General features: G+C 46.5%; 1 protein-coding gene across 3 annotated transcripts in view; it reads right to left on the bottom strand.

Moving 5' to 3' along the window:
- Positions 1-11903, bottom strand: part of ST3GAL1 (ST3 beta-galactoside alpha-2,3-sialyltransferase 1) — a 213290-nt gene extending 201387 nt beyond the window's left edge. For all 3 annotated transcript variants that reach the window (XM_033933301.1, XM_033933300.1, XM_033933302.1), the window contains exon 1: positions 11803-11903. The gene's annotated coding sequence lies outside the window, so the exon portion shown is untranslated. The remainder of the gene's footprint in view (positions 1-11802) is intronic.
- Between the last annotated feature and the right edge of the window lie 15307 nt (positions 11904-27210).

Genomic DNA, 27210 nt, shown 5'->3' with positions numbered 1-27210 from the left:
ACTCCCACTTTCTTTTGAGAAATCAGCTTGTCCTAAATTAGGGACTCACTGGCCAACTGCATGGTAGAAACTAACTTCTAAGGCAGGGGTGTCCAACCTTTTGGCTTCCCTGGGCTGCATTGGCCGGAAAAAAAATGTTTCTGGGGCCGCGCAAACGCTGCAGCAAGACAGAGGAGGGAGCAGGCAAGACGGTAAACACCCAGGGGCACCACTGGAACCAACTTACTTAACCCAACTGGAAAAAAACAACCACCAACAACCAGTACTGCAGTCAAGGTGGGTCCTGGATTTGTCTGCTGTGACTAAGGGAAAGAAAATTATTGGGCAAGTCCTAATTTTACCTTTCCCGTCATCTACAGCAGTCAAATCCAGACAGGCAATAGGATGTAGCAAAGCAAGCCTCAAATAGGGAGGGGACGATCAAGCGCCAGTGATTACCAATGCCTCCAAAACTGCCTCTCCCCGAGCTGCCACATCTACGCTAATTGCTTTGAAAAAGTGTGCAAGGATGACCATGTAGCCGCCCGAAAAGTTTCTTCAAAAGGGAAAAAAAAAACCCCAACAGATGGGGCTCTGCCCAGGACATCGCCAGTGCACTGGTAGAGTTCGCTCATACAGGCTTTCCTGTCAACTGAAATGCAAAGAGAATCACCTCTCGAATCCATTGAGCAATGGATGCCTTGGAAGCTGCCACGCCCCGAGATGGTCCCCCAAAAAGAACAAATGGTCCGAACACCGAAACTCATTTGCAACATGCAGATACTTCTTCAAAATCTTGCACATATCCAAAAAGATAAAGCTGACAAAACTCCTCCAGATAATCAACCTCTTGGAACACCAGAAGAATCAGAGTCTGATTCAGGTGAAAGGCCAAAATGACCTTGGGTAGAAAGGAGGGAACTGTATGGATAGTCACCCCCAAACTCCATAACACACAGAAAAGGGCCTCTACACAAGAGAGCCTGGAGTTCCAACACCTGCTTCGTGGACGGCATCGCTACTAATACAGCCTTCAGCGTGAGATCCTTAAGAGTAGCCCTGCAGAGCGGTTCAAAGGGAAACTTTTGAAGCTCCCGAAGGGCCAAATTCAAACTCCACTCTGGACACAGAGAACACACCTGAGGCCACAAACAAGCAACCCCCTTGAAGAATCTCACTACATCCAAGTGCGCTACCAAGGAACCAATTTGCAGTTAACCCCTGAAACAAGCCAACGCTACTACCTGAACCTCAACTGAACTTATGCTCAGGCCTTTGGCACAACCCTCCTGAAAGAATGCCAGAATGTGCATTAGCGACACCAACATGAGAGACGGTGCCTGCACCACAGAACTGCTTATGAGCATGCAACAGTCGCAATCGCGGAATCTGAATAGCCTTTCTTCCTGAATGTCAACTGCTCAATAGCCAGGCCGTAAGACCAAAATGGGAGGGATTGTCCATTAGAACCGGACCCTAATGCAAAACAACCAGCGAGTCTGGCAGACTCAGTGGTACATCCACTAGCAACCGTACGAGGTCCACAAACCACAGACAGTGCAGTCAGTTTGGTGTGACCATTACCATCATCCCTGGATGTTACGTAATCCTATGAAGAACATGACTGATCGGTCACAGGGGAAAAAAAGGAAGCCATAGCTGAAGGACAGTATATTACCGGCCGTATCGAGATGGAGGAAGAGATTCTCTTTCTCAAAGGACCCTCAGCCACAAGAGGGCATCTGCTCAAACTCAGGGGCGGGAAATTTCATGGTGACACCAGGAAATATTTCTTCACCGAGAGAGTGGTTGATCTTTGGAACGAGCTCCCGGTGCAGGTGATCGAGGCAAACAGAGTGCAAGAATTTAAGAGCAAATGGGATGCCCATGTGGGATCCCTTAGAGGGTTAAGCCAAGGGAACCTGTCACCAGGAGTGGGATCCCTAGGATAGTAGACTTGGGGGTGGGTCAGTAGAGTGGGCAGACCTGATGGGCTATTGCCCTTATTTGCCATCATCTTCTATGTTTCTATGACAGCATCCAGGCCCTCCGATCTGTACTGCTTGGTCCAACTGAAGCACAGTACCTTCATGTTGGCCCATGATGTCATCAGGTCTAAGATTGGGATTCCCCACTGCCACGTGATTCACTGGAACGCTTACTGGGACAACTCCCATTCTACTGGATCCAAGTCCGGCTGAGGGAAGTCTGCCCCGATATGCGATACTCCTGTGATGTGAGCTTCTGACTACTGGGAGGTACTGTTCTACCCACTGAAACAGGTGATTAGGAGGTCTACAAAACCCAAAGTGGTACAAAACAGGTAAACATGAATTGATTATTATTTTGAAAAGGTATAAAAAGACTAGGGAACATGCAAGCATATGGCAAATCAAAACCTTTAAAACAGGGAGGTGAGATTGTCAATTTCAGCAGGCACAGGAGGCAGAAGGGATTCCTCCTGTCCCACTCACTGCGAGGCCACCAAGGCGTCGGGGGGGGGGGTGCGCAGGGTATTTTTGTTTCTCAGCTGTGATGAGACTGGGGATCCCCCAGGTCCCGCGACAGGCCCAGTGGAGGCCTGCAAGGCATCAGGAGGAAGGGAAGGGGACTGGGTGCAAAGCCTGGCAAGGCAGGGCACTTGTATATTTAAGGGCCCCCCCCCACCCCCGTCTTATATTAGAGTCAACCATTTTTCCTCCTTTTGTGGGAGAAAAATGGGGGTTTCAACTTATATTTAATTATATACTTTAAACTATCACTGTTGAATTATTTAACCAATAACCTAACCAATGGAAAATTCCTCACTAATAATGGTCATATCATAATAACCCCAATTCCAAAAAATCAAAGAATCATCAACATCAGTAACCAACTATAGACCAGTAGCATCCATTCCATTCATTGTGAAAATCATGGAAGGATTGGTACACACCCAACTGATGGAATATCTCGACCAATTCTCTCTTTTGCATGAAACTCAATCTGGTTTTAGGCCTCTGTTTAGCACTGAGACAGTAATTGCGGCTATCCTGGATAATTTGCGCTACTTGTTTAGTAAGGGCCTCAACGCCCTGATCATGCAATTTGACATGAGCTCTGCCTTTGATTTGGTGGACTATGGGAAACTGTTACAATGCCTAGATGCAATTGGAATCAGAGGAGAGGTATTAAACTGGTTTCGAGGTTTCCTTATATCCCGCACCTACCAAGTCCATTTCAATTACGATCTCTCCGATACATGGAGCAATTCATCTGGCATGTCACAGGGGTCACCATTATCTCATCTGCTCTTCAATGTTTATATGTCCTCATTGGGTGCGCAACTATCCCAGCTGGGGATAAAACTATTTAGCTACGCTGATGACTTCACGATAATTATCCCATTCAATACCCCTATCTCAGAAGTCACCCCCAAAGCAACAGAGGTACTAAATTGGATGGAGCAATGGATGACTGAGTTCAGAATAAAGGTAAACCCAGAGAAAACAAAATTTTTTATAGCATCGCCACACCCACTTGAAACTAAAGCATCACTGTGCATCAATAACCTTAGACATCCCATTCAATCCACTATGAATGTATTGGAAGTAACACTGGACAAGAGTCTGACCATGAAAGACCAGGTAGACTCCTTGATTAGAAAGATCTTTCTCACCCTCTGGAAGCTTCGGTCCATCAGAGCTTACTTCGATGTCTCATCATTTAAAATTCTGGTACAATCCCTCATACTGAGTCAACTCGATTATTGTAACATCGCCTACTGGGCACTCTCCCAGAAAAATACACGGCGACTGCAACTAGTACAAAATTCAGCGGTTAGGCTACTTTGTGGACTGAAGAAGTCTTATCATGTAACTCCTTCCTATCGACTTCTACACTGGCTGCCGATGGAGGCACGTGTGAAGTTCCAGTTTGGTTGTTTTTGCTTCAAGGTACTTCACGGCTTAGCCCCTAAATATATAACAGACCTTTTCTCTTTCACAACCAATAAGACATAGAAGTTCACATCCAAACTTTGTTTCTCTACCGGTTAGAGGTTGTAAATTTAAGTCATCACCAAAATCTTCTCTTACATCAAGCAGCATTATGGGGTAAAGACCTGGAACAACTGCTCGTGCCTACTACTTATAGGGAATTCAGGAAACGCCTAAAAACACATCTGTTCCTGAAGTACTTAGGTAACTGACCTATACAATCTTAGTCCTCATCAAATGATCTTTAGAACTGTTATTCACCAACTCTGAACTTTGTTTATTCCACTCAATCTGTAATACCTTTTCATCATTGTAAACCGCATAGAACTTCACGGTCCTGTAGTATATAAACTGTTATTATTATTATATACAATACCAGCCAACAGCTACTGTATTAAAAATGAGCCACAGCCATCTTTAATGGCGTTGACTGAAAGAACACATTCTCAACATGCATTAAAACAGTTTTTAATGTGCTTTAATCTAGCGATTTGTGTTCCACCAACTCCCAATGAGGTTCAAAATGGATAATAATAATAAAATAAATTTAAAAAAAAATAATAATAATCCCCCACAACAACAGCTAATGGAAAAATACACCCACAATAGAGCCCCCGGAGCGACGGAAAAACAAAACTTTTTTTTTTTTTTGCACTAACCGAAAGACAATGAAAAGAAACAATGCTAAACGCAGCGACCGCGTCGAAAAACGTACACAGCCGCGGCGACAGAAGGCAATTGAAGAGCACAATTTTCCACAGGGCTTCTGGCTCCGCGGATGAAATTGAACTGAGGACCACGAGGTGGGGATGCGCCCTCTAGTGGGCAAGAAGGCTAGCACATGCGTGGTGCAGTGTGCAAACTTGGAACTTCAATCAAGTTTGCTTGAAAAGCTGTCCGCGCTGGGGCTCCGTAGATGACGTCACCCACATGTGAGAATATCATGCCTGCTTGTCCTGGGATAAAAACAGGACCAAAATCTATTTCATTGTTCTACAAAAAATGTGGAAAGTACTTAATGCACATTTGCACGAGCCAGAGATTTACCAGCTTCAGTCAAAAGATTTGATAGAATTACAATGCATCTGTTAGTTTCAGAAGATTAAAGTTATCACTGTTTCCTCGGCCCAGCTAGAACTGAGGCCCAGGATACCTCAGCTCATGTGCTAGTGCAAATTACCCCTCTCACCCCCTCCACAAGAACAGTTGATCCGAGCCAGGTGTGGAACCCAAAATGCATAAAGGGCCAGCTCAACCTACAGAGCAGGTGAGGCCCTGGCCCAAGGCAATGGTAATAAAGGGCGCCAAAACTCCAAGCCAACCAGCCTTAAAACTCTACAGCAGTTTCTTCAATGCAAGGCCTGCGAGCTAATGGCAGCCCTCAGGGACCTGTATTTTTTTTTTTTTTCATCATTTTTTGCTAGTGTATGCAAGAGCACTGCTTGGTCTAGATTTAGACTTGTGAAATAGGGAGGGAAGGGAAAGAGAAAGTTCATCATCCCTCTTAGCCTGCCTTTCTGGCCACCCTCGGGGGGCCTTTCTTCTGAGTGTCTCTCCCATCTGGCAACAGAAAGTTACTGCAATGGATTGGTCCCTGGTGTTGGTCAGAAAGCCTGGCTGAATTGTTGATGGAAAGACGATTGTAAGACCATCAGATAGATGGGTGGGAGGCAGGCAGGCCGGACTCAAAGTGAAGAAAGAAAAGAGAACAGGAAAGAGAAAGATCTGCCTGAACAGAACATAAAAAGGGTAATGGGAGATGCCACACTCGGAAGTGCCCGAAAGAGTGATGCTGGAGTGAGTGTTTTATGACAGGCAGATGAAAAGAAGGAAAGAGGGGAGAACCTGGATATGGGGAGAGAAAGACTTAACATGGTTGAGGAGTGCATAGGAACAGAAACAGAGACGGTTGAGGGGAGATATGATTGAAGTCTACAAAATACTGAGTGGAGGAGAATGGGTACAAGAGGATCGATTCTTCAATCCGACAAAAATTGCAAAGACTAGGGAGGGGACACTCGAAGTTACAGGGAAATACTTTTAAAATCAATAGAAGGAATGTGTTGCCAGAGGATGTGGTAAGAGCGGATAGCGTAGCTGGTTTTAAGAAAGGTTTGGACAAGTTCCTGGAGGAAAAGTCCATAGTCTGTTATTGAGAAAGACATGGCGGAAGCCACTGCTTGCCCTGTATCTGTAGCATGGAATATTGGGTTTTGGTCAGGTACTAGTGACCTGGATTGGCCACCGTGAAAATGGGCTATTGGGCTTGATGGATCATTAGTCTGACCCAGTAAGGCTATTCTTATGTTCTTAGGGCATTGCTGGACATGGGGAACAGACAGGGATACAGGAGGAGTGATGTCAGATGCAAGGGAAACAAAAGAGGGTGATACGGTGCGCACAAATGGAAAGGAAAAGGGAAGGAGAGAGGGTGAAGATGGAAAGGTAAATCTGAGATGGAAGCAGAAAAGTGGAAGAAAGTTGAATATGGGGGAGGGGGAGCAGTATCAAAGATGGATGAGGGCAAAAAGTGAAGGAAGAGAGAAAAACAGAAAATGAATAAAGGAGACCCTGGAAACAGAGTTAAGAGCACAGACAGAAGGAAGTGCAAACAGAGACTTGGAACAAGATGTTCAGAAAAATAAAATCCCCAAAAGGTAGGAAAATTATTTTCAATCTGGTGATCAAGATGCGTCTTCAGTTTACATCTGTTATCTTTATGTTTTACACTGTTCAGGCAGAAATCATTTTTATTCTGTTTTCTATACCATTTTCCCAGGGGAGCTCAGACCAATTTACATTAATTTATTCAGGTACTTAAGCATTTTTTCCTTCTAGCCCGGTGGGCTCACAATCTCTCTAATGTACCTGGGGCAATTAGAGTGACTTATGCAGGGTCACAGGGAGCAGCATGGGGTTTGAACCCACAACTTCAAGGTGCCGAGGCTGTAGCTTTAACCACTGTACCACTCTAGAAATCAAAATGTAGCAAATGTGAGTCAAGTATAGGACAATCAAGCCACTGTGACATTACTAAAGTTGACTCTTAGGCATTGGTGGAATGAGGCATTATGATGTCATAATACCAGCTCTGGTTATCGTAGGCTGAAGCTTTTCACACTATTCAATTTTCTATACTGTTCTCCCAGGGGAACTCAGAATGATTTACAGTACTTTTTTTCCTTCTGTCCCAGCGGGCTCACAATCTCTCTAATTCTAGCCAGCCTTTATCCAGTCCAAATTGCCTCAAAACTATACCACATAACCAAACCAGATTCCTGGAACAGAAGGTTCAGAACCAGAGACTCAAAAGCCACATCTGCTAATTCTCACTTGTGGCCTTAGACAAGTTAATTACCTGCCGCCTAAGGGGCAATTAAAGTGACTTGTGCAGTCACTTTAAAGGGTACCTGGGGCAATTAAAGTGACTTGTGCAGGGCCACCCTGTACTGTCTATTTCTCTGCAGACTCTGGCATCTTAGGGCATTGTTTGTGTACCTTAGTACTTTTAGTTTCTGGGCCTGTATTTGAATGTTTTCTGCATGTGTGACTTGTGCAGTCACTTTAAAGGGTACCTGGGGCAATTAAAGTGACTTGTGCAGGGCCACCCTGTACTGTCTATTTCTCTGCAGACTCTGGCATCTTAGGGCATTGTTTGTGTACCTTAGTTCTTTTAGTTTCTGGGCCTGTATTTGAATGTTTTCTGCATGTGTGACTGGGGGCAGGTGTTCTAGCGGGTATGAAAGTCAAAAAGCATTGGTTGGTGTCATCGTAGACCCAAGTAGGAAGATTTGATGGCTCTCCGGCTGTTTTGGACCAAATTTAAAAATTAGTGACCACGGCTTTAGAGGGATAGATGCTAGACTGGGATTTTGACACCCTTCCATCAGTGCCCTCAGTTAACAGGTTCCAATTTGCCATAGTTACAGTGCAAGATTTATCAATACAGTGGTACCTCGAAATCCGAACGCCCCAGAACTCAGACTTGGAATCCAAACTTTTTTTTTGGTAGTAAATTTTGTCTTGGAATCCGAACGCCCTGCACATTGTATGTGTGTGTTTGTGCCCCAGAATCTGAATGCTGCTTTGGAATGTTTAATATTTTACTTTAAAATCCAGTGGATTTCCTGTTAAAATTTGAGTTTGTGGGACCCAGGGACGGATTAATCCAGTTTCTATTATTTTCAATGAGAAAAATTGTCTTGGAACGCGAACGCTTTGGAACTTGAACAGGGTTCTGGAATGGATTAAGTTCGGATTCCAAGGTGTCACTGTATAAGTTTTTATCCTAATGTGACACATACCAAGGGATCTAGTACCAATACACAGTAATATTTCTTTGTAATCTAGCGGCCTTAGGAAGGAGAGTTAGATGAAGATGAAGATGAAGACAACCTTTCTTACAGCTCTTCAAATTACGCTTTTAAATCAGAAAATGGAAGTCTTTAGACTGTTCTCATAACTCAGGAACAATTTTCTTTATTTAATTTCTGATGCCTTATTATATACAAGCAAGTATTAAGTTTATTATGAATTTTTGTATCGTAATTTAAATATTTGAAGAAAAAAAAAAAGAGGGGGACACTTCAATAGCTTATGCCAAGTTACAAACAAATCTGCTTCCAGCACTTGGGCTCTTTAAAGTATTTCAGTCTGCACAAGACTCACCCCTTCTTTTACGAACACATAGCATGGGTTTTAGCGCCAGCAGCGGCAACTGCTCCGACGCCGATAGGAATTCTATGAGCGTCAGAGCAGCTACCGCTGCCGGCGCTAAAACCCACGCTATGTGTTTGTATAACAGGGGGTCAGTTTCTCTTACAACTTCATATACAGCATCATTTTTCTCTAAGCAGCTTGTGCTGCCATCCCTAAACCTCGTTTGCAAGTCACAAATTCCATTAGCCAGCCTTTATCCAGTCCAAATTGCCTCAAAACTATACCACATAACCAAACCAGATTCCTGGAACAGAAGGTTCAGAACCAGAGACTCAAAAGCCACATCTGCTAATTCTCACTTGTGGCCTTAGACAAGTTAATTACTTGCCGCCTAAGTTCCTGCAAACATTGGTCAGCTCTTCAGGTCAGGGACTAATACATGGGGGGGGGAGGGAAACGTCAAAGCGTCTTGTTTTAGTTCAGGGGTAGGGAACTCCGGTCTTCGGGAGCCGTATTCCAGTCGGGTTTTCAGGATTTCCTCAATGAATATGCACTGAAAACAGTGCATGCAAATAGATCTCATGCATATTCATTGGGGAAATCCTGAAAACCCGACTGGAATAGGGCTCTCAAGGACCGGAGTTCCCTACCCCTGTTTTAGTTGGAAAGTTGGTCTAGGACAGGGGCTCAAAGTCCCTCCTCGAGGGCCGCAATCCAGTCGGGTTTTCAGGATTTCCCCAATGAATATGCATGAGATCTATGTGCATACACTGCTTTCAATGAATATTCATTGGGGAAATCCTGACAACCCGACTGGATTGCGGCCCTCAAGGAGGGACTTTGAGATCCCTGGTCTAGGAATAACATTGCTTATGGCAGGGGTGTCCAATGTCGGTCCTCGAGGGCCGCAGTCCAGTCGGATTTTCAGGATTTCCCCAATGAATATACATGAGGTCTATTTGCATGCACTGCTTTCGTTGTATGCTAATAGATCTCATGCATATTCATTGGGGAAATCCTGAAAACCCGACTGGATTGCGGCCCTCGAGGCCCGACATTGGACACCCCTGGCTTATGGTGTACTCAAAGCCCACGTTTTACATATGCTCGTCAGGAATCTGTGTGACATTTGATTACCACATAAGCTCTTATCTCAGCTGCAAAGGGAGCTGAATTAGCCAGCCTGCGTCCAATAGGGGCACAAACTTTTACCGCAGAAAGAGCCGCCCGCTGTGCGCAAGTCCGATAGCAGAGCAGCGAGGGGGACCCGCCTATGATCGAAGGCAAAGCAACAAGCCATATTTTATGCGGTTCAATTAGAAAACCGTGAAAAGGCCACCTAAGCCTTGAGGCACTTTTAACAGAAAACCATTAACGGATAATCGAACCAAACCTACGGATCTGCTCGTTATTTTAAGAATAGTGCCACATTCATATTACAAGTTACACCCCTGCACGATAAGTACCAGTAAATACGTAAACCGCTTTAAATGTGGAACCACAAAAAAGCGGTATATAAGTTCCATTCCCTTTACCCCCTCCCCCCCCAAAAAAAAAGAGGAGCATAATTTGATCGCTATGCTTAAATCCTTTCAGTTAAAATGGTGGTGCAAGTGATTTTTCTACTAGGTAAAAAGCAACGGTTAGGAAAACGTGTTTGCAGACTCCCACGGAACTTCCAGCCTGACGTTATAGCCTTCACAGCCTAAAGGGGGCGCTATACTTTGCGATTTATTATTATTTTTTTTAAGTTTACGATAGTATTTTTTCGGGGGGGGGGGTCTGTAAAACCTGAACCCGAATCTGCATTTATAAATAAATGCAAGATACTAAAATGATTTCTAATAAATAACCCCAAGACTTTTTTTTTTTTTTTTTTTTTTAAAGGTGGTCTCTAGTCCCTCTGAATTTCAACTCCAATTCATAAGCTCGTTGTCCAAAGATACTACACGGGGGGGTGGGGGGGGGGGGGGGGGGGGGGGGGGAGAGAATAACACTAACCACGAGACAGGAAATCAGGAAACTCCTGAAATGAGATGCCCTCAGCAATTATATTCATCGATCATCATCACTGACAACCAAAGCAAACAAGCTTCTTCATCTCAAGCCGCCCAGAAGACGGCTTAACATGTTCCGACACACGATGAACAGAGGGAAATAAATGCTGCGGACGAGACAATCGTGCATAAAAGACACAACAGCATCCAAACTCTGCCTCTCTTTAGGTACCGCAGAGCAAAGAACCACTAAACCGCCGTTAAAAAGAAACAACTAAGCAACGCTGGAGCCGGTTTAACTTCGTTTAGGCGGGGGGATCACTCCTAGAGGCAAACTCTGGAGCCCTTCCGAAGAGAGACAAAAAAAAAAACCCAAAAAAGAAACGGACAGGAAACCTCCTTCTTCCCCCCCCCCCTCCCTCCCAAATCCTCGGGCAGAGGCAGATCCCTCAGCAAAAAGCCCCGATCTAAAAAAAAGGGAGTGAAAGAGATCGGAAGTGGGAGATCAAAAAAGGGGCCCGTCCTAGACTAGGGACAAAAACGTTCACCCCAGCAGTTTAGGGCGTCTAGAAAAGCTATGTGTATCCGGAACTGAATGCGAGCTTTCAAGACTAGAGAGAGCGAGGGACCCTTTGGCTGAAAGGGCAGAGGGCTGGAAGAGAGCCGGCTTTACAAGGCTCGCCTAAAGCAGAACAGTTCTCTAGGCCAGTGAAGCTGAAGTGGCCAGGGCGGATTTTTTTTAAGACGCTGCAAATAATCGTCTTGGTTTTAAGCGCATTACCGAGCACACACGCCGCTCTGCTCCACTCGACTCTCCCCCCCCCCCCCCCCTCCCAAGATTAAGTCGTGCAAGTTTGTGCCTTAATCCCCAGGGGCTCAGACTAGTGTCTCCCCCTCCCCCTCCCAGCTATGTAAACACACCGTGCCGTTAGATCTCAGGTTTAATTCCCCGGGAGAAAGTTGTGTCCTTAGGCTGACCCTCGGGCTCGATCTGGAGCCGAGCATTTTCTCGACAGACATCTCTCGAGGTGGACGTGTCTGCGCGTTCCCGGACGTCTTTCTTAAGCGGGACCCGACGGACCGCTATTTCCCCCCCCCCCCCCCGATCTCCTTCCCGTCTTCCGGGCGTCAAGCGCTAAAGTCCAGCCAGACCCAGAAAGTGGCTCTGTTGCACAAACCGCATGACCCACCTTGCGATGACTCCTCAAGCCGCGACGGCGGCCCCCCACAAAGCCCGGCCGTCTTCCGCGGCTCCTCCGACTGGCTTTGGGAATCTAATATAGTGATCAGGCAAGCCACGTGGATTGGCGAAAGGGGCTAAACATAGTGGCCAAAAGCCCCGCCTCGGACTGACGAGGAGAGAGGGGGAGGGGGGGGGCTCCGATCCCGTCCTCTGCCCCCCCCCCCCCCCCTGCTCACTCAGGAATTCGGAATGGTTTTACAGACCTGTTGTGTCTCCTTGAATAGACACCAAAGATGCAAGTGCCCCCTTCTCCCCCGTTTTTTTTTTAATAGCATTTACTACTACTATGAATTATTTCTATAGCGCTACCAGACGCACGCAGCACTGCACAGAGTCACAAAGAGTAAGAAAACAGTCCCTGCTCAGAAGAGCTTACAATCTAAACAAACAAACTGGATGTCATGGATACAGTTAAGGGGAACGGTTAATCAGCTGGCTGGGTTGGAGGGCAGAGGGGAGTACAGGACAATCAAGCCATTGTGACATCACTGATGAGGTTGGCTCTTATTGGTGGAATGAGGCATTGTGACATCACAGTCTCAGCTCTGCTTCCCAAAGACTCAAACTCTTCAAACTACTACTGTTATGAATTGTTTCTATAGGCTACCAGACCTATGCAGCGCTGTACAGAGTCACAAAGAAGATGACAGTCCCTGCTCAAAAGAGCTTACAATCTAAACAGGCAAACAAGATGTCATGGATACAGTTAAGGGGAACGGTTAATCAGATGGCTGGGTTGGAGGGCAGAGGAGTAGGGTTAAGGATTGAAAGCTATATCAAAAAGGTGGGTTTTCAGTCTGCTTTTTTAAAAAAAGGCAATATTCTCTCCTGCTGTCAGGGCATCCTAGCCAGATGTTTACAGCTGGATTGTGTGTTCTGTGGCACTTCTCAGGGGTGTTTAATTTGTTTGCTTTCCTTGTTCCGCTAAATTCTTTTAGGGCTGCTGTGGAATTGAGTTATATAGCCACGAGTGGCACGCAACTCTTGAGGTGAGATGCCTTGCTGTTACAAAAGACCCCTGAGTAAATTGAGTGACACCCTCCCCCCTGTTTCCGTGTACATTTTTCAAATAAAATCTGCATCCTGTTTTGCAGAGACGTTATGATTTTTTTTAACTGTTCCGTTTTCTTTGACACTGGCCTACCTAGAGTATGTGACACTCGGGGCCCATCATTTTTTAACCCCCCTCCCATCGTTTTTTTACCCCAGCCCATCATTTCCCCCCCCCCCCCCACCAGCCCTTGGTATGCCACTGCAGCCAGACTAATAAACAGGACTGCCGCATCGAGATGGAAGAAGATATCTTCTTTTTCAAGGGTCCCGCGGTAACAAGGGGGCATCCTTGGAAAATTAGAGGCGGAAAACTGCATGGGGACACCAGGAAATTCTTTTTCACTGAAAGAGTGGTTGATCGCTGGAATAGTCTTCCACTTCAGGTGATTGAGGCCAGCAGCGTGCCTGATTTTAAGGCCAAATGGGACAGACACGTGGGATCTATTCACAAAGAAAGGTAGGGGAGGGTCTTTGGGGTGGGCAGACTAGATGGGCCGTGGCCCTTATCTGCCGTCTATTTCCATGTTTCTATGTGACACCTGAGTGGACATAATATGCAATGGAACACGTCTGAACCCGGCTATTAGAAAGTATAGATGTTTCCCGTCATTTGCGTGCTGGACAAAAACACGCCTCGGCGCACTTTTGTTACGGTACCGAAACTTCTATGTGCCTCAAAGCACCTTATGGCACCAGTGACAGTGCCAAACAGAGATTGTCCCCTACCGGAGACAACATGAGATCTCAAGCCAAAGCGCCACTGACACTTAAACGAGTGCCGGACACTCACTCGCCTCTGCCTAGGTCCTGCCTTTCTTCCTCCGCTGTCTGTCCCTCACGTCGGAGCCTGTGGGGCGGTAAAGTGACGCGGCAGCGGAGGGTGAGGCGGACCCCCCCGCCCTCCCTCTCCTTACTTCCCGCTTTCTTCGCTCAGCGACAGCGCCGGGGAAGCGTAAGAGATCTCCTCTGCCGCTTTCTGCTGCTCTCGTAAGCCGAGCACACCCCCCTTGGATGCATCCCGCCTTAATCAGAAGCAGAAGGGGCAGGTCAAAGCAGCAGTGGCTTGTAGGAGGTGACGTCTGGAGTGGATGCGCAGAAAAGTGTAGTAAGTGGGTTAAGATTTCTCTGGAAGTCGCGGGAGATTCAAATAAGATGATATTTTCAGTTTGCTTTCATATTAACGTGGACCCAGCTGGCTGTGCCCCCCTGCCCTCAGGGCGTGCACCCTTGGCGGTCCGCCTCCCCCCTGCCCCGCCCTTGGTACGCCACTGCTTTGACACAACTCATCTGAAGCTCTTTTTGTAGTTTATTATTGTAGATTTTTTTAAAATTATTATTATTTTGGAGAGGTATTGTGGTCAATTAACGGTATAGCATCACATGAGTGTTTGGCACAGGCTGTGTGAGATATAGATTGCACATCTCCGATAACATATTTTCTTATGCTCTCTCTCTATGTAATAGAAAAAACATGTCTAGAGTTGCAGGGCACGTTCAAAGAGATTTCTCTTTCCATTGTTCTGGGTGGGTGGCTGAATGTGTTTGGTGGTGCTTTGTTCACTTAACAGGCTTAAAGAGGCATTTTGATTAAGCCAAAAAAAAAAAAGTGAAGGAGAAACCTAGTGGTCCGAATTTTGAGAGTCAGAGGTCATGGGACCCTCGACCACCAGGGGGCATCCGCTGAAAATCAGGGGAGGGAAGTTCCATGGCGACTCCAGAAAATACTTCTTCACTGAAAGAGTGGTGGATCATTGGAACAGACTCCCCCTGCAGGTGATTGAAGCCAACAGCGTGTCAGATTTTAAGAGAAAATGGGATATTCACATGGGATCCCTAAGGGAGTGAAACCAGGGGGCGGGTATTTGGAATGGGCAGACTTGGTGGACTATAGCCCTTTTCTGCCGTCTTTTTCTATGTTTCTGTGTTTCTATATTTCACTTTTTCCACTGCTGCTTCTTGTGCCTTCAGGAAATCTGTGGGCTAGATTCACTAAACTTACCGATCCTGTAACGACAATCGCAAAACCAGTTTTACTGGTTTTGCAGTCGTTCCCCGACCCGATTCCCTAAACAGCTTCCCGATCAATCTCCGACCCGATCCACCCATGCAGATGAGGGGAAATGGCATGAAACAACGATTGGGTTTGCCGATCCGAAAAGAAGCGACTACCCTTGCCAGCTCTCCTGTCCTCTTCCGCCCTGAAAAATCAGTATCGAGGTTACAACCCCGTCTAAAACAACCATCAAAATTAAAAATAAAACTGTAAAATATCTTTACATATGCGTAAGAATTCCTCTTTTATATATTCTGTAAGCGCGTTACGAGCCCATGGTTTTAAGTTTCAAGTTCAAGTTTATTATAGAATTTGATTAATCGCCTATTCCAAATTCTAAGCGATGTTCAGATCGATAAAAATTACAGAGTTAGGGGAAACAAACGTAACTAACAAAAAAACTAAATCTACTAAACATAATAAAAAACCAACGTATACAAACATAATAAAACACAAGGAAAGGTTAGGAAGGAAATACAATCTGATTATAAAGAAAAACAATTAAGGTTAAAAACAATAGGAAAGGGAAAGAGAAAACTATCAAAAGATATAAAAATAAAAATGAGAGTCATAAGCAATTCATTTAGTCATTGAATGCATCTTAAAAAAAAAACCCTTGAGTTTAAAGCGTGTTCTGTTTGATAATCTGGCTACACAAAATAATTCGCTGCGTCGGTCACAAATTTTTTAAAATGTCCAACTCGTAGGGCCCGCAAAAGTAAACTCCAGTCACCCCTCCCCCTTTCTTTTGAGCTCGCTTGTGCTTCGTCGCCAGTGACGTGCGGGAATAAGCCCCGCCCACTAACTACGTAGTAAGGGCGAAGAGCTAGCGCAAGCGTAAATTACGTCAATAAACAGTAAGTATACTCTGCACGTGCGTTTCGAACGCTCTTACGGCGATCAGTGGGATCGCTATAGGGCGTGCGTCCAATCGGATCATTTGCATGTAGAATCCGTAGTGAATCGGTCGCTCGGCAAAACGTGGCCAAGAATCGCCCAGCGACGATCCAGATTGATAAGTTTAGGCCTGTTGTTTTCTCAGATACATACTTAAGTTACTGGTAGACTCCTGTTTACTATGGAGAGTGTGTGGCACAGTGGTGAGAGCTGCAACCTCAGCACCCTGAGGTTGTGGGTTCAAATCCCATTCTACTGCTTGTGGCCAGGGCAAGTCACTTAGGGCTAGATTCACTAACCTGCCCGATTGGGCCCGATCTGGGCAGGTCCGACGAATTCACCAAACTGCAACAAGCAGATGAGGGACGCCCCCATCTGCCGGCATGGATTGCTCTATAGATGGTCTGCGCATGCGCTGGACTTCCAGCCCGGCACTTTTTTTTTTTTTTTTTACTTTTTTAACAGCCCGTGGTTTTAACCCGCTTTAAAGCCTGTGGGTTAAAACCACGGGCTTAAACTGTGGGGAAGGGTGGGAGAGTCGGGGCAGGCAGGCGATCAGGGCAGCTACAGTCGGGGCAGGCAGGTATATTGGGGAAGCAGGAGATCAGGGCTGAGAGCAGGGCGGCAGAAGGCAATCGAAAAATGGCTTCAGCGACTGGTCCTCAGCGGTGGCTTTTTGGGTTGGTCGGCCAGCACAGTCGAATCGGCAAATTTGTTTAGTGAATCGCGTCCTTGCCTACTTTGCACGTAGTTCCCCTCATTTGCATGTGCGGATCGGAATCGGATCGCAAAACAGGTTAGTGAATGCCGCAGGAGGGAAATCGGGTCGCAAAGGTCCACGATCGGTTTGCTTAATGAATCTAGCCCTTAATCCCCCATAGTCCCAGGCAGTGCTCCCTCTAAGCGGGCGGGTGGTGTGAGCAAAATTTTTTCCCCGTGCGCTAAAAATATCGGGCGCCAGCGCCAACTCGCCCGATTCTCCTCTCGCCGCGGCCTGCCATCTCCGTACGCCGTGCGCTGTGACGTGACATTGTGCGCTGCGAGGCAATATTTTGTGCGCCAGCGCACGCCAGCGCAGCTTAGAGGGAACACTGGTCCCAGGTATATTAGATAGAGTGTGAGCCCTCTGGGACAGATAAGGAACGATGCTTGAGTTCCTGAATGTAAACCACTTAGGCCATGCAAACTAAATAAATATACTACTAACCTGTGTTACTAGTTTGTAAGCGTTTAAGAGAACCGGTCCCGCGAGGACTGATGGCAAAGCCGTGCAGGAAGCAGCGCGGGGCCAGGCCGGAAATCGAAAAGATCGCTCCTGCCCCTGCACCGCTGGCCGCGAGATTCGAGGAGGCAGCCGTCCGCTGTCCAGCGAGGGAGGTAAGGGGGAGGGAGATGATTTTTTAAAACAGTATAGGCCACCCCAGTTATGCAAACCGCACCCACCGGGCAGGCTTGTAAAACCCATATATAGGCCGGGGCCTATATATGGGGAAATACAGTACTTCCGATTTTATATATGTACTAGTGTTTTAGCCCGTTACATTCGTTACAGTAACGGGTGCTAGAATAGCCCCACCTATACCCTGACTCTGACCCCACCCATGCCCCGCCTCTATCATGCCCGGACCCTGCCTCCCATTGATCCCAGTCTCACCACCTCACCTTTCACCATTTTCTTTGTACCCTTTTGGCGACTCCTGACAGGGTCTTTACTTACCCGAGGCGGCAGCAGCAGTCCTGATGTACCAACCTTTCCTCCCTCAGTGCCCCAAAGCAGGAGTGGTCCTACCATTTCCATCTCTCCCTTTCCCCCTTTCACACCCTCTACCATCTCTCTCTGACCCTGTTTCACCCCTTTTGCCATCTTTCCCTTTCCTGTCCCCCTCTGTCCTTCCCCAAGACCATCTCTCTCTCCTGCCCCCTCCACACACCCTGAAGTCTATCTTTCCCTATCCCCTACCATCTCTCCTGGTCCCCCTAGTAGCCCCTCTGTTCTTCTCATCCATCTGTCTCTGTCTCTCTCTCCTTTCCGCACTTGAGTCCAACATCTCTCCCTTCTCCCACTCCCTCCCCCGAATCCATCACCTCCTGCCTCTGTGGAGCTCTCGCAGCTCCTCCTCGTCCTCCTCCAGCCAGGCTTCAGCCATCTACACTGGCTCCAGGCTCAGCCACCGCAGCCTGCAACCGCTGACAGCCGTCGAGGCCTGCAGCCGCCGACAGCCGCCATGGCCAACATCCGCCTCGGGGGAGAGAGAGAGAGAGAGAGATTCTCGTGTGCACCGGGATAGGGTGTATGGGGGGGAGGGGGCCACGACAGTGGCGAATGACGGCGGTGAAGTTACGATGAGGGAGGGAGTAGAAGCGCGCATGCGAACTCTTGCCCGCGGGGCCCTACAGCTCACGGAAAACGGAACACGCAGGTGGGAGTGTGCATGCGCGCTTAGGGTTTTATTATCTTAGATATATAGATAGTATGAAAATAACGTACTGTATGAGTATGATATAGTTCCTTTCCTGCCATGGGAGAGCTTCTTAAATAAATATATTTTATTATACAACATGGCCTCATTGGCTCAACAAGCACAGAAGGCAGCCACAGCTGTCTAGACAAGGGGTAGGGAACTCTGGTCCTCGAGAGCCGTATTCCAGTTGGGTTTTCAGGATTTCCCCAATGAATATGCATTGAAAGCAGTGCATGCGCATAAATTTCATGCATATTCATTGGGGAAATCCTGAAAACCCGACAGGAATACGGCTCTCGAGGACCGGAGTTCCCTACCCCTGGTCTAGAAGCATTATGCTATTTAGGAGCAAAGTCTTATCATTTGGCTGACAGCACCAGAATAAAAGAGTACTTTAACAGGAAAAGAAAAGTCACCAAAGTGCTAAATTAACAAACCAACTGGTAACTCAAAATTATGCAAAACAATTAGGCACTTCCATAAACCAGGAACAGGCTGTGCCTAACATCCATCATCACAATATCTGGAAACAAAGAAACCTGATGGCAGATAAAGGAAATGGCCCACTAATCTGCCCATCTGCAGTAACCATTAGCTCTTTCTCCGTGAGATCCCGCGTGCCTATCCCGTGCCTTCTTGAATTCAGACACAGGGCTCCTGTTAGGGCATTAACACGCGGAATAGCGCGTGCTAAATTGCCCCGTGCGCCAGATGCTGACACCAGCATTGAGCTGGCGTTAGTTCTAGCCGCATAGCGCGGGTTTAGCATGCGCTAAAAATGCGTGCGCTAAACACGCTAACGCAGCTTAGTAAAAGGAGCCCATAGTCTCTGTCTCCACTTCTTCCAGGAGACTGTTCCACGCATCTACCACCCTTTCTGTAAAAACGTATTTCCTTAGATTACTCCTGAGCCTGTCACCTCTTAACTTCATCCTATGCCCTTTCATTCTAGAGCTTCCTTTCAAATGAAAGAGACTCGACTCATGCACATCACATCATATCTTTCCTCTTTCACCTTTCCTGTAAAATATACAGATTGAAATCTATAAGTCTGTCCCCATACGCCTTATGACAAAGATCACTGACTATTTTAGTAGCCTTCCTCTGGACTGACTCCATCCTTTTTATATCTTTTTGAAGGTGCGGCCTCCAGAATTGTACACAATATTCTAAACTAGTGTTTAAGCCCGTTACATTAATTGGTGCTAGAGTAGATGTCTGTCTGTCTGTTTTTTTCTTTGTCTCTCTTTCCTTGCATGCTGTCTTTCTGTCTGTCTCCCTGGCCCCCTGCCTGCCTGTATTTCACTGTTGCGCCATGCCTGCCTGTCTCGCCATGGCCCCCTTCTGTTTCCCCACCTCCCAGAGCAAAGCATGATTGCTGTCTGCCCTTCAGCACATCCCTCCCCCCAAAGCAGCCCCATTTTCCTCTCCCCCTCCACTTCTTACTAGCATGGAATACATGATTGCTGTCTGCCCCCCAGCACACCCCTCCCCCTAAAGCAGCCCCCTTCCCCCTCCCCCTGTTGTGCCATGCCTGCCTGCTCTGTGGCCCCCTTCTGTTTCCCCCTCCCAGAACAAAGCATGATGTCTTCCCCAGCACACCCTTCCCTCAAAGCAGCCCCCTTTCCCTCTCCCCCTGCCCCCTGTTGTGCCATGCCTGCCTGCTCCGCGGCCCCCTTCTGTCCCCCCTCCCAGAACAAAGCATGATTGCTGTGCACACCCCTCCCCTCAAAGCAGCCCCCTCTCCCCCTGCCCTCTGTTGTACCATGCCTGTTCTTACCCTCCCACCGGCACAAACCGCTGCCACTCTTCTTCAAAGCAGCCTGCTGAGGTTCGCTGGCTGGCTGTAGCGAACCTCGCAGGCCGCTCTCCACCTCGGTAGCACGTTCCCTCTGACACGATCGCCGGCGAACCTCAGCAGGCTGCTTTGAAGAGGAGCGGCAGCGGTTGGTGAGTTAGGACGGGAAAGGGGGGGAGTCGCCGGAGTGTTCACTGCCGCCATGTTCTAAAATAGAATTCGGCCACTGACCAGAGACCACGGTGGCAGGGAACATGAAACCCTAAGTGCGCATGCGCACTTAGAGTTTTATTATAGAGGATGAGGTCTCACCAGAGTCTTATACAGAGGCATCAATACCTCCTTTTTCCTACTGGAATGAGGTAATCGTGATGTTAAGAAATCCCTGATTAAGTCTTAACATCACGATTACCTCATTCCTCTTATCTTCTTCTTAGCTCCCTGAGAATACCCGCCGTCTTCACTAGTCATGACCACTGATCTCTTCTTGTAACAGACCAACCTTAAATCTTTTGTAATCCGCCCTAAATCCTTTGTAATCCACCTTGAACTGCAAGGTAATGGCGGAATAGAAATCTCTAATGTAATGTAATCTATGGGGAACATTGTCAAATGCTTTGCTAAAATCCTCTGGAAACATTGGTTGCAGGCAGGCATTCGTACTCTAAATGATGTAATTTCTAAATGGGAAAATGGTAGATTTATTACAGTTAAAACAATCATTTGGTACATCAGAGTCTCAAGGTTATAAATGGTTACAGTTGAAGCAGGCCATTCAGAAAGGATTCCCTGACTGGTACAACTTAACAAATCAGTTTACAGTAGTTTGCCAGGTCTATGTTTCCAGACAGATTTTCAGGGACATCAGGCCGCCAAATGGTATAAATTAATATCTGAATATGCACTTTGAAAATTAAATAATTAAATTCAGGTGATCTTCTTACATGGTACTTCCCTAATCACAATAACACGATATGCTTTACTCCACTCACTCAGAGAAGTGCATCTAGCATCTATTAGAGAATGACACGGTGACAAAATTCATCACCGTCCCCGTCCCCGCGGATAACCGCGGGAAATAATCCCATGTCATTTTTTAGTGTCTATTTTAGCCTCAGTCCTTCTACACCAGCATTCTTCAAAGCAAAGCTTGCGGGTCAGTGGTTGTGGCCATTCATACTCTGATTCTTATGTGAGCCAAGGATAATGAAGCCTTTGTGACATCACTGATGTGATTGGCTCTTAGGCACTGGTGGAATGAGGCATTGTGACATCACAATATCTGCTCTGGATACCAGAGACTGTCATTCTTCAGTGTCTGTTTCAACCTCAGTCCTTCTACACCAGCATTCTTCAAAGCAAAGCTTGCGGGTCAGTGGTTGTGGCCATTCATACTCTGATTCTTCCCTCTCTCCTTAAAGAATGACATGAAGATGGTTTCCCGCGGTTATCCGCAGGGACGGGAACGGTGATGAATTTTGTCACCATGTCATTCTCTAGCATCTATCTACCGTTTTACACTCTCTTTAGTGTTCAGGAAAAGGCCTCAGAATTGGAGCCTAAGCACGGTCATAAGGTCATAGACTGAGGTGATCAGCGTAGGGTTTTTTTTGCTCCGTGCTCCAGTCATTGGCCAAAAAAACCTGATAGCTTTACAATTTTTTAACTATTTTTAAAAAAAAATATTTTTCTTTTACCTTATTTGGAATCTAGTATAATTTCTTTTAGAAATTTTTCTCTTTTATTACTAAATCCCTTCTACGATATTCACCATTTTCACTGCATTATGATTAGATCTTAAACTCTACTCTTTTCAGTCATTACTTATCTTTTTTGGCGGTGGTCAAGGGGTGACTCCTCAGCAACTGCTCCGGGGTGTCAGGTGAAAAGCGCGCCGGGACAAAGGCGCGAGCAGACAACTGAGCGCAGCACAGAGGCGCGCACCGAAGAAAAAGACTGTTTTTAGGGGCTATGAAGGGGTGTGTGGGGGGGAACCCCCCACTTTACTTTATACAGATCGCGCTGCGTTGTGGGGGCATTGTGGGGGGTTTGGGGGGTTGTAAACCCCCACATTTTACTGAAAACTTAACTTTTTCCCTGTTTTCAGGGAAAAAGTTACGTTTTCACTAAAATGTGGGGGGTTACAACCCCCCAAACCTCCCAAAACGCCGCCGTGATCTGTATTAAGTAAAGTGGGGGGGGCTCCCCAACAAAAACCCCCGTCGCAGCCCCTAAAAACAGTCTTTTTCTTTGGCACGCGCCTCCGTCTTGCGCTCAGTTGTCGGCGCACGCCTTTGTCTTTCGCGTTACTGTCTATGAACCCTGCTCCGGTATAATAAAACTCTGGTGAATGCTGTCTCACATTTCCCTCGACCCCCCCCCAACTCGAGTTTCACGAATTGGAGCTTCTTCAGGAGGGGACACTGTAACAGCCATTAAAATCACAAGTGCACTATTATTTCCTACTCAGCACCTTATTGGTATGATGTTCTACCTCAATTTGTAATTTACACTGATCATACAATTATATTCCATATAATCTATCCTTTATCAGTCTTATAAATATTTAAACAGCTTACACGAGTACGGAGCACCTGCGTCCGAACTACCTGACAGCATTCGAGTAAGAGGAGCCACAAACTCAGGACAGCTTTACATGCCCCAGTAAACGTAAAACGCAATGACGACTGGAGTGGAGCTCTGCCCTTCAGGGCACTTCCTGATTTCCCCTTATCAGCTGATTTTAATTGTAACTTCAATTCTAACCAGCCCTGGAGAGCCCGAACTGCGACCATTCCCTCATAGCTAAAACCATTCGATTTCGCTGTTCAGGCCTCCTGGTTCCAGTGTTTGCCACAGGAAAATAAATCTCTGTTCTTGTTTTACTAAAATCTGGCTAACATCTCCCTCTAGGCCAGTGGTCTAAAACTCAAATCCTTTGCAGGGCCACATTTTGGATTTGTAGGTACTTGGAGGGCCGCAGGAAAAAAAGTTAATGTCTTATTAAAGAAATGACAATTTTGCATGAGGTAAAACTCTTTATAGTTTATAAATCTCCCCCCTCAAAGGCCTGCATGTCCCCCCCTTCTTTGCAGCATCCTCCAGCTTCTCCCCTGGCCTCCCGGTCTTAGTTTCAGCTAATTACCATGCCTGCAGAGAGAATCGCCGGTGCTGTAACATTCCTTGCAGGCTGCCATCGGCCTCCGCATGTTCCCTCTGCCGCGGTCCTGCTCCTCCTTTAAAGTCAGGGGCAGGATCGCAGCAGAGGGAACATGATGCTGAGGATCACTACAGCACTGGCAATCCTCTCTGCATGCTACTGTAATTATCTGAAGGTAAGAGCTGGAGGCCAGGGGGGAAGCCGGAGGATGCTGCAAAGAGTGGGCAGCACTAGTACAGACCGCGGGCCGCAAAAGAGTACCTGGAGGGCCGCATGTGGTCCCCGGGCCACGAGTTTGAGACCACTGCTCTAGGCTCTGAGCCCGCCAAAGAACAGTGTACCTTAATTCATCAACGCTGTGGCGATAGGATGACCAATGAATGACTAAAGGGGCCATTTAGATATATTCTGAATGTCTACTATTAAATCGCTGTCCACTTCTTCCATCTGTGAAGGAGGCCTGTTTATCACACTGATGTAGATATATTTACCAGTCCCTCTTTCCAAATTGATCCACAGTGTCTCTTCCTTGCCTTGCAGATCCTGCAGTTGTGTGGCTTTAATATGATCTTTAACATATAACACTACTCCCCCTCCTTTCCTTCCTATCCTGTCTTTCTTAAACAGATTATAGCCCGGTATAACTACATCCCAGTCGTGGTTCGCCATGAACCACATCTCTGCGATCACCACTATATCCAACTCATCTTCTTCCAACAGTGTTGCATAAGACTGGTGTCCCATTACCCAGAGGCATTGCTCTGTTTTCGTTCTTAAATTTAGATAATCCATTCGTAGAGCAATGAATAAGGACTGATTGTGGGCATCCTGCTGTATCATTAATCTTTAGGCCCTGAACCTGGTATATTTACTTTCCACAAACAAGTATGTTAATACCCACTCACCTGCATTCTTCTTTCTGTGAGGTTCTTTGTTCTTGTTAGAGTTTACTAAGTGATACCTGCATTAAACTTTAAGCAGGTTTCTGTTAGAGTGTGCCATTCGCTGGGTTGGTTTTTTTTTTTTTTCTTTTTCAAGGATATTAGTTTCTGTCAAGGATCAGATCTCACACAGCACTCTGAAAGAAATCTGGGGGCTAGAATTGCGGGATGAAGATGAGAACTCTCATTTTTATCAGGTCTCCAACTGAGCTGGTGATCTGAGGTAGAGAATGACACGGTGACAAAATTCATCACCGTTCCCGTCCCCGCGGATAACCGCGGGAAACCATCTTCATGTCATTCTTTAAGGAGAGAGGGAAGAATCAGAGTATGAATGGCCACAACCACTGACCCACAAGCTTTGCTTTGAAGAATGCTGGTGTAGAAGGACTGAGGTTGAGATAGACACTAAAGAATGACAGTCTCTGGTATCCAGAGCAGATATTGTGATGTCATAATGCCTCATTCCACCAGTGCCTAAGAGCCAATCACATCAGTGATGTCACAATGGCTTCATTATCCTTGGCTCACATAAGAATCAGAGTACGAATGGCCACAACCACTGACCCGCAAGCTTTGCTTTGAAAAATGCTGGTGTAGAAGGACTGAGGTTGAAATAGACACTAGAAAATGACATGGGATTATTTCCCGCGGTTATCCACGGGGACGGGGACGGTGATGAATTTTGTCACCGTGTCATTCTCTAATCTGAGGAGCCAGTCACTCCCCTTCCCCCTTGGCACTGAAAATTTCCTTTTATCTAGGCAGGGCGCTACATTTGTAATCGGCATTCATGCCATAGACCACATCACGGCGGCATACCTCGACTCACACTGGCTCCCAATACAAGCAAGAGTACCATTCAAATTCTACTGCCTACTATTTAAAACCATTAGCGGAGACAGCCCAGCCTACCTAAACAACCGCCTAATCCAAACTACCTCAACCGGACATAGGAGAACCTACAAACCGTTCACGCATCCCCCAATCAGAGACGTCAAACGAAAAAACTGTACGATGGCCTTCTAGCCACCCAAGCAGCAAAACTGGACTATCAACTCTCCAATTTACTGATAACGACCCCAGACTACAAATCGTTCAGAAAAGAAATAAAAACCATGCTATTCAAGAAATCCTTGAAGTCAAATTAACACCGCAAGACTCATCCCAATTGTCTGAAGCAACTCGCTCTTCTCTTCAATTCCTCTGGAAATGGCCAGATAACTTCTTTTGTAATCCGCCTTGAACCGCAAGATATTGGCGGAATAGAAATCACTAATGTAATGTAATTGTAATCTTTGCAACTGCTCCTTGGTTTAGTATAATCCTCCTTTTTAATGTTTTCCCTATTGCACATAAAAACATGAGTTGCCCTACTAGGACAGACCAAAGGTCCCTCAAGTCCAGAATCTTCCAACAGTGGCCAATCCAGGTCACAAGTACTAGGCAGAAACCCAAAGAGTAGCAACATTCCAGATTGAACTGAGATTGTGATTTCATAATACCTCATTCCACCAATGTCTAAGAGCCAACCTCATCAATGATATCACAATGGCTTCATTGTCCTATACTTGGCTCACATAAGAGCTGCCATATAGAGAATGACATGAGGACAAATTTTTTCCCGTTCCCTTGGGAACTCATTTTCCTGTTCCGTCCCGAAGAGTTCTTTTCCTGTCCATGCCCCATTCATGCAAACTGTCCTCATCTGCATAAGCCTCAAACACTAGATAGAGTTTGAGCCTGCCGGGACAGATTGGGAAATATGATAACATACCTGAATGTTAAGATATAGGTGGTATATCAATAAATAAATAAGTGTTTGAGGTTTGTGCGGTTAAGGCAGAGCTTACATGAATGGGGCAGGGACAGCGACAAAACTCAATGGGGACAGGACAGAGAAAATTTGTCCCCGTGTCATTCTCTACTGCCATATTCCATCAAGTCCACTATCCTGTTTCCAAGTGGCCAACCCAGGTCCCAAGTACCTGGCTAGATTCCAATATATTTTAGCTGACAAAACAACTCGTACCACTGGGATTAAATACATTGGAACCTGACCTTGAAATATTCTAAAGATTAGCACAGTTATTTTGAACCGACAGAGTGCTTTTTTTTTTGTAATAATATTTCTTTATTGAGCAAAGTCAGCAATAGGCAGAACCATAAAAAGTAGACATACAGCCGCAACTCCCATTGAGGTGCTAAAATAAAACAACCGGGGAACTCAGGAACAATACAACAGGAGAGCGCCCAGGCAAGAATGCTAGAGAGTGCCCAATACAGGATTTTACCATAATAATGCCCGACCCCCCCCCAACAGCTAAACCCCCAACCCCCCCCTTCCCCAAAGACCCCCCCCTCCCCAAACCCAGACCCGTGTGGTCAGATGGGAAAACAAGAAGAAACTAAGCAGAAAGAAAGAAAGAAAGAAAGAAAGGTGGAACAAGACAACGAGAAAAGGGGGACTAGAGCAGACAACAGAGTAAGAAAAGCAGCACCCAACTCCTGCCAAAGATACCGCAGCTGGCAAGGTTAGCAGTTCAGCAACAAACTCTGTCTGGGCCGCCTGAAACTCATGTTTGTGGGATGGAGTAGGGGAATGTAACACTAAGAGCCTGCTCTGCCGGACTTTACGCTCGAGAGCCAAAATCTTGGTCGCCAACAGTTTCTTCCGTCGGGCACAGTACGCTATCACCGCCCCCCGGAGCACCACCTTGGCTGCCTCCCAAAAAAGAGCTCCGTCATCCGCATGCACCCCATTGAACTCAACATACTCCGTCCACTGCACCTCCAGATACTGTTTAAAATCAGGGTCAGAATAGAGCGCTACCGGAAAACGCCAGCGCCCACCCCCAGCGGGTGGCCCAGCAGCAAAGCTAATATCCATCCAAACCATAGTATGATCAGAAATAGCCAGCACCCCAATCTCAGCCTGATGTACTGCATAGAAGGAGGAACGGGAGAGGAACACATAGTCTATTCTAGAGG

This window comes from Geotrypetes seraphini, chromosome 2, assembly GCF_902459505.1.
Source record: "Geotrypetes seraphini chromosome 2, aGeoSer1.1, whole genome shotgun sequence".
Classification (NCBI taxonomy): Eukaryota; Metazoa; Chordata; class Amphibia; order Gymnophiona; family Dermophiidae; genus Geotrypetes; species Geotrypetes seraphini.
This window is presented reverse-complemented; position numbering and strand designations above follow the sequence as displayed.